We start from the raw sequence: 8,811 nt of genomic DNA, 5'->3' as shown, positions 1-8,811 counted from the left end.
TATATGCTTATATGTTCATAACTTCGTATTGATTTATCACTTATTTATTTTCTAGTTGCTAATATCATATTATTAAGTCAAATATCATGATCTATACTCAAAATTATGAGTATTTTTAAAATTCCGTTATTAGAACTTAACGTCCGCAACATCGTCCACTATCCGCAATCTGCTACCTGACACTAATCCGCTACCACATTGCTATCTGCTATTTATTACCTTGTCTGAACACTAAGCATTAACTACAAACATTTTAAAAAGTTAAATCACGCGCCGCACCCCACATGGATCAAATCTGTTAATATAATCATGGTGGAAATAATAATAAGTATAATCTTAGGCAGGCAGTGCTGTTGTCTTGTACCTTTGCTTTAATCACTTCCTGTTGCTAGTTCCCTTTGAACAATTTGTAGTACTGTTCTACATGAGAAAGGTTTCATAGAATGAGCTAATCTAATTAGTAAATTTTAAGAAAAATATTAGTTGACCTAACCTAGTAATGTGAAAAAAGGATTGAGGTACACGAACATATAATTTGGTGACTTTAAGATATAAATTATAATTTGGATAGGATTTTTGAAGTGGGGTAACAAAAACTCATAATGATTTGTACAGTCGGTAAGATTTCTAACAGTTTCAGTACAATATATAGTTTTCAAATGCGGTAATAGAATTTAGAAATTCTGAAAGGGAAAAATAAAACACAAATGAGGAAGGTCATCAGAAAGAAATACAAAGTTCAGACTAACGTGCTTGGACAGAAAACATTCAGTTCAGACTTGATCATCAGAAAGAAATACATAATTCATATCCATAAGCCTGGACAGAAAGCATTCAGTTCAGACTACTAAGCCTGAGACTTGTGAAAGCGTTGTTTATAAAGTAATTATAAAGTAACGTTTGTTAATTCTGAGGCATACATAGTCCAACAATCATGTGTCATGTTAAAAATGGAACTTGCAATATTGTACTTTTTACCACAAAGAGGTTAATTAACCAGACAGTACATAAAGCAGCATTCTTTTGGTGATTTATACAATTGAGAAGGTTGGTATAGTCCAGAGTAGCAAACTATATTATTCTTTAGGCTCTTTTTTTTTTCAACAACGCGATTTATATTTGCGATCTAAAGGTGGAGCTCTCCAATTGATATTTATCAAATCCAAGTTGAATATTTATAAATTACTGAGTACTAATCATTGAGCCTGGCAAAAAATATAATGAAATCAACCATGCAAAAAATACAAAGAAATCAGGCCAGGATAAAATAGACGGAAAAGCAACCATCAAACCAGGCAAAAAATGAAACGAAATCTACCCGCTGAGATCCAATCGAGTGAAGCAAAAATAGAAGGAAGTCAACAGAAAAGGAAAGCAATCAAAATTGGCTGGATCTCAGCCCCCTATACTGCTCTAGATGAGATAATTTTCCAAAAAAAAATGAAACGAAATCTACTCGCTGAGTTCCAATCGAGTGAAGCAAAAAATAGAAGGAAATCAACAGAAAAGGAAAGCAATCAAATTGGGTGGATCGCAACCATTTATACAGCGTGGGTAAGCGATGGTGGCGTTGTCTGAATCTCAGTGATGGGACGGGACGAGAGTGTATGGAGGAGCTCTCGACGGGGTTCAGTAGGGAGATGAGCATGGTGGTGTGACTCTGGTGCCGATCTGATCAAAATTTTCTAACCAGGAGTGTATATCAGGTAGGAAGGAACACTCTAGATACTTGACGTGGGAAAAGGATCTACATTACTTCTTCCGCATCCAACCATTCAACGTTCGGATACACCTGCTAATCAGAACGCTCGGTGACTACCGAGCTTTACATATGTAAGAAGATTTAAGGTTTTGACAAACACGGCGCCTCTTCCTGTGATCCTGTCCTTCGCGCGTTTGTTTGTTCACTTGTGGCCCAGCGATCGATGTGAGGTGACATCTCCATACCCTCCCAGGCTCCCACTCCCCTAGCATATGCGTCGCCCTGCAGACAAGAGACCGGCCATGGCGGAAAGACGGAGGATGGATGAGAGAGTGTGTGAGGTGACAACCTTTTGTGTAATGGGAAAGAATCGTCGGTCCCCCTCTCTCTCTCCTCTGTCCGTCCTACTGACCCACGAGGTTGATAGCTGCGCCGCGTGTGGGTCCCGCACACTGTCTCCTCCCACTCTGGTCCCCGGCCGCCTCTGAATGGCATACCTAGGCCATCTCTAGCAGAATTTGCATTTTTGAATGGCATTCCTAGACCATCTCCAGCAGAATCTGTATTTTTAATAGCATCCCTAGGCCATCTCCAGCAGAATCTGCATTTTTAAGATCCGGCTGCTACAGTGATTTGCGGTACTGTAGCAGCTACATCAGAGTCGGTACCCGGGCTACAGTGCTGCTATAGTACTGTGGAGAGAGAAAGCACCCCCAACAACTTTGCGGAACTACTGTAGCACCTGTACACTGTATCAGTACTGTAGCATCAGTGCGAAGGGAGAAAACAATGTTTGTTACTGTAGCAACACTATAGCAATACTGTTTACAGAGGCGGACAGCGGGTCCGGAGAGGGAAAAAGAGGAGCAGAAGGTAGAAAATAAGGTAGCTGCTGGAGATGAAAAAATAAAAGATGCTGTAATAGTGATATGGGATGCTGTAATAGTATTTTTGAGGAAGAAAATTTGAAGTAACTGCTGAAGATGGCCTAAGTTAGTTATTGTTTAATTCGGTAACAATTGAATAATTTTATTTATATATTTATGAATGCAATAATTTTATTTATATATATCGATATTTATTTCATGGTCTGCTGCAGTATCTCGTACACAATAACGTTTCTGGATAACCGGCTGCAACCTTCACTGGATAGCCTATAAATTGCTTGGACGATTGCTGTGTCAAACAAGCAAATCCGGACAGCACCAATCGTCGAAGCAATTGACAGCGCGCTAGTATGAAGCAGAGCATGCACCTTCTACTCCTCCTTGCGGCCGCCTCATGCCTCAACGTCATCGTGACCGGAGCGTCGTCGGCGCCGTGGCCCGTCGCTCTCGCCGCCTACTGCATCTGGGCTCTCGCCTCCGCCGCGCTCCTCCCCCGCCACCGCGACCAGTGACGAGCTCTCGTCTCCGGCTGCTGTCCACACCCACGCCCTGAGATCACAGTCAGTGCTTCCTTTCACCTGCTCACTTCAATTTCTTTTGCTTTCGCCGGCCGGACACTGCGCGGCCACATGACCTGTCGCGTGGGATTCCACCGTCGTCGGAGTCGGGCGTGACGGCGTGTTGAGCGGATCGAACTCCTCTCCTCGCTTGAACTTTACCTTAATTTTAAGCTTTAATTAGTTTCTATTTTCCTGATTCTTTTCCCTGCAGGAGAGGGTGGCGTGGATATGGCGGCAGCCGACGGATTCCGGGCCGGAACTTGAGTACGGTTCCGTCCGGTCACCGGTCCTGTACAATAACAACAAAATATTAATTTGTCAGCTTAAGGCAGGTATGTTGTGGTCCATCCGCAGAGAATAACTCAGTCGTTGAATCTTGGAGTCGGCGGAAGCTACTGGTCCAGTTCTGGTAAGAAATGGACACGTCAAAACGGTAGCCCGGTGCTCTATGTATCCATCTGCTCCATATATTGTACAAGTGTATTGCTCAAGAAAAATAATAGAGTTTGTATTGGTGTTCACGTATCATGGAATATATGATAAAGTTTGTTTGGATACAATTGATAGTTAGCTCTGGCGATATTCCTAGTCTTTTTTTCTGTGATTACTCATCGTAAGGTATGGTACAAGCATAAACAGAAGCCTGGACGAATTTAGAATTAAAAATCGATGCATGCATTTTTTAATTGTTCATACAAAGTCATGTGACATGTTTTTTTTTCAAACGAACAGCTAGTAAATATGTACATCTACATCTATATTTATACTCACATAAAATACACAAGTTATAATATAATCGAACAATCTCTACCTTCCGGCTAAGTTGATCAAACGATCACCGTATAAAAATTCTCTCCGTTCATCTTCTAAAAATACATTTAATCTAACATTAATTACCTTTTATATCTAGACGTCTAATATTATCTTTCACATATTCTAAAAATACATTTAATATCTTATTATTTGTTGTTCATACCTAAATGTCTAATATTTATCTTCTATATATTACTATATTATAGATTGATTTCTCTCACACACAGGTATGCAATTGCTAGTTTATTAAGGAGAAAAGCCCGGGCAAAAAGTCATGTGGCTTTTACAAATATCTCTATTGGGTAGATATGGCGTGATGATGGAGACTAGACGCCCCAGTCAATTTCTATTATAATTTACTCAACTCGACAACACCTGCAGATCGCAAAGTACTCCTACCTTTTTCGTTTGAAAAGTCGGCAATCAGCAGCGCCATATACTAGAAATTCCTCTGGTCCTTCGTTTGAAAAGCAGAGTCAGCACTCAGCACCGTATACTACACTTTCTCGGGCCCCAAATATAAGTACACGGGATATTGACATGATCATCAATATGATATTTTGAGCAGCAATATCTATAAATTATATTGTTTTACATAGAAATAGTTTTATGTTATAAAATTATTTTTATAATAAATCTGGTAACATCAATCTTATATTGTTAATATGTACTCAGAGCTAAAAATGTTTGATTGAAGATAATCCTAAATAGACTTATATTAATGATCAAAGGTAGTGCTTCACCGCCAGTGATGATCTGCGATTGCTAAATGAAACTATATATGCTGACGAAGTGCAAATTTTGATGGACCGCCATGTAGCTTAATATTATAAAAGTATAGTTTTATATTGTACAATTTGCAAGTTATTTTGAGCAGCAATATCTGTTGGTAATATGCGCAAAAATCTAATTCCAGATTTTATACAAAGGCATATTTCACGATCTATAACATTTGAACATACTTCTAACCCTAGCAGCAAGCAAAAGTGCAAAAAATCCATCAGTTTCATCAAGAACTCACAGTCGGGTTGATGAAGGGATGAAGTTGACGATGTGTCGATTTGCTGCCGTGCAGATCGAAGATGAAGCAGTGCAGAGCGGTCGCGCAGGTGCGCTGCCCAGAAACCTTATTGCCGTCCCTCGTGCGGGCTTCACGACGGCAGAGGCTCGGAGATACCGCTCACCCTCCAACCTTGTGCACGGCAAGGAGAAGGGCCGGCGAGATCCAGCAGCACAGCACACAGGACAGTGATCTGGATGGGTGGAGAAGAAAATGAGGAGCAGAGAGATCTATCCCAAAAGCCTGGACGTCTCCAGGATTTATAGGGAAATGGCTGCCCTCTTGGAGCCGTTTTCTCTCATAAAATTCTCACAATTGCAGCCTCCATAACTGACCAATAACCCTCAGAGTTAAGGCATTGATCGCGATTAAAACAGCTGATTATGGCATTGATCACAATTAAAAAGGGAGAGCAGCAAAAGGGCTTGCAATTTTGTGCTGCCACGCCACGCCACGGCCGCGCGTCACAAGTCACAAGTCACGCGGATATTCACGCGAAAAATACGCGAATACGCGCGCACGCGTGCGTGTGAATATAGCAAAGTATACTCTCTCTTTCTCATTTTCTCTATTTCAAAGAGGCCAGAGAACTCAAGTATTTAAGTTGATCTACATCACCTTACCTAGCAATACGGGACTAAACCTTCTTGCTTTGCATTCTCATGAATGGGCTTTAAATGGGCCACATTCCAACAATATCAACACTTTTCAAAGACAACAAGGTCAAGACGCTCAATTCTATAATTTATTATGGAAATTTCCCAATTATATATCGAGCCAACGGTATAGCTACACTGAGCTTGTTTGATTGCTTTAAAGTTCAACAATTCTCCTCTAACTTGCAGAAGAGCATTGTTGAACACCGTTGTAAAGTTGTATCTTCATATTTTTCACCTGTGGATAAGCTGGAGTGGTAAAGAATATTAAGATAATAGGGAGGACAATATATAATTACAATTTGCAAGTTATTTTGGTTGCCTGATTTGCACCATCATTCCGGTGAAAGGAATCCTGACGCGCTGGAGTTCTCAACAGTATTTTGGAGCATATTTAGAAAAAAAAAACAGGTTAATTATTTGTTTAGAGAAATAATTCCAGATTAGGGTGTTATTTTAGCTTCACTTAGATGCTCAGACGTCTCAAAAATCCATGTCAGCTTGCTATAAGAATGCCCACTTCATATTTTTGTCTATGTGGAGGAGAGTTAATACGAAAAGAGAGGAACACTACTCCATTCATACCAAAATAAGTATCAGTGTGGGTTGTGTGTAGTCAATTGTGTCAAACTTTGGCTACAAATTACCTTTTATGTATTTAGTTTTGATACTTGAAAATAATACTGGTAGATTTGTCTCAAAAAATATTTTTATAATAGTATATTTTTACTATATATTATCAATATATTAAACAAAAAGTAGTAGTCAAAATTATATTTTAGCGACCGTGTAGTTGTTCAAAATGACAATTATTTCAGTTTGGAGGGAGTAGCTACTAACATGTATCTATAACGCAATACAAGATCCTTGCAGACTTTTACTATACTATTACATGTGGTCCTGTATTAATTAGGAGAAAATAATATAGTTAGTTCTTTAGAAGGACTATCTATTGTGTCATCTATATATGACATTGATAATTTTTATAGCCAGTGGTTAACTATATTGTTGAAGACACTCTCACTATTATGGTGTCTCTAACAATCCACACCAGCTAGCTACAAGGATATCTACATCATATTTTTATCTATGTGGAGGTGAGTTAATGCGAGAAGAAAAAAAACTAGTACTAACGTATAGTTAGTTTATAGCGTAATCTAAGACCCACGTAGATTTTTAAGACCCTATTACGCGTATATGCATTTTTAGGAGGAACGCTAGTTTATTGGAAAGTTTATCTGTTGTGTTATCTATAGATGATATGAATAATTTCATAGCTAGTGACTAACTATATTGACAGAAATTTTGAACAGTACCTCTATCTTAAATGAATTAATAGTAGAACTTCTGCAATTTTCCCGAAAGGAAACAAAGTATGCAAGGCACTAGTGATATAGATTTACATGGGCACTGGCGATAGCTACCTCCTGGGCCCGCGCGCTTTGTGTCCCAAACGTCAAACAAGTGTTGCCTCTGTGGAAGTTCTTGTGAGTACATGAACGTGCATATTCTTTTCTTCATCTTATGACAAGTTTGGTGTATTTTCGTTTAAAACACAAGCTTGGTGTATATGGTCTCTCTCTTTTTTTTCCTTTTTTTCTTGGTGCACACCAATTATTTCTTAGAACAGTATTGATTAATTCTTATGAAACTCTAAAGCTATATCGAACTTCTACGAACTAAAAGAAGGTGAAAACTAGTTAGTGGATAAATTAATTGCCCACATACTCATTTTGATGAGTTGTTGTCGAGATAATTAATTCAGTGAAAGTAAAATTAATAGCAAGGTTTTCTCTTTAATACCTAATTAAGTCAACTCTTTTTACTAAGGAAAATGAAGTCAACACGTTTTTTATTTAGGTAAAATAAAGTCCAACTCTTTTCCAGAATAAAAAAAGTCAAGGCATTTAGTTGTAATATTTTTTTATGAGAACCTCTAAGCTGTCACTTATCAAGCTAGTAGTAGCCAGTAAATTTTCTCAGGTTTTTGACATTTCGAAGTCGTTCCAAATTACCCCCCTTTTCCTTCAAAATGCACTCACAAGCAGTACAAGATTTTACTTTGGAAAACTTAACCTGGGATAACCTAGGGTGTGAAAAGAGACATAATGAAGTGGAAAAAAAGCTAATACTCCCTCCAATCATAATTAAGTATTATTTTGAGTTACATGGAGTCAACATTTTTAAACCTTGGTTACAAATTTGCTCTTTATGTATTGAGTTTAGATATTTAAAAAAAATACGAATAGATTTATCTTAGAAAATAGTTTTATAATAGTATAAATTTACCATGTTATATAAATGTATTACACTAAAAATAGTAATTAAAGATGTGTTTTGACAACCATGTCGATGTTCAAAATGGCACTTATTTGTGACTGGAGGGAATACCACTAAATTATTTTGATGGACTTAGGGACGGACCCACATAGAAGTTAGGGGTGCTCAGGACACTGGGTAGTTTTTGTTTTTCAGAGAACCATTATGTATATCAGGCCTATGTGACACCGTCTATCTGAACAAATAGGATATCCGGACGAGTCGAATATGCATAGTCATATGTATAGGACACCTTGTTATTTTAGTTTGGTGTCAAACATTCGTACGTAGAAAAATATTCTGGTAATCTGCATGAGCATTGATAACAAGATGCGCACACAACGTTGTTAAGATGTCTGCATGCCTTTTTTTTTTTTTTTGCTTTAGTTTGGTGGCTTGGTTCATAAACTGACTAATCGTATTCTTGTAGAGATGAGTGCAAAATTAATTATTGTATGAGATATGGTCAGGTTAAATATATTATGCCGAGAGGAGAGTCCCCTCGCCGGTAGGCTTTTGATATGTTGGTTTCAAGGCAGATGATGCGGCCACGGGGTGATTGGATGGTGATTGGCGACCATAGCGCCAACCAATCGCCTCCAAAAGAATATTTTGTGTGTGGCATAAAAAAAGAAGCGAAGAATGGCACAACGAGCCATCCTGTAGCTACTTGTTCTTGTGGTTGGGGTGTGTATTCGATCTGTATTTATGTTAAATCTGGTCAGTCGATTCCATGCGAGAGGCTGCCTCAAATTAGGTTTAATTTGGTCATCCTGCTCCCTTACAAACGCGCTCAAATCGATTTCGTTACAAA

The 8,811-nt window shown here is 38.5% G+C and overlaps 1 long non-coding RNA gene across 1 annotated transcript; it reads left to right on the top strand.

Annotated features, from left to right (window-relative positions):
- Positions 1–2,876: 2,876 nt before the first annotated feature.
- LOC133920697 (uncharacterized) lies at positions 2,877–3,709 on the top strand. Its single transcript, XR_009910157.1, has 2 exons — positions 2,877–3,149; positions 3,361–3,709. It is a non-coding gene; the product is annotated as an uncharacterized LOC133920697 (long non-coding RNA).
- The last annotated feature ends 5,102 nt before the right edge of the window (positions 3,710–8,811 follow it).

Source organism: Phragmites australis, chromosome 6 (genome assembly GCF_958298935.1).
Source record: "Phragmites australis chromosome 6, lpPhrAust1.1, whole genome shotgun sequence".
In the NCBI taxonomy this organism is placed as follows: Eukaryota; Viridiplantae; Streptophyta; class Magnoliopsida; order Poales; family Poaceae; genus Phragmites; species Phragmites australis.
Note: the sequence above shows the minus strand (reverse complement) of the source record. Positions and strands in the feature narration are given on the sequence as shown.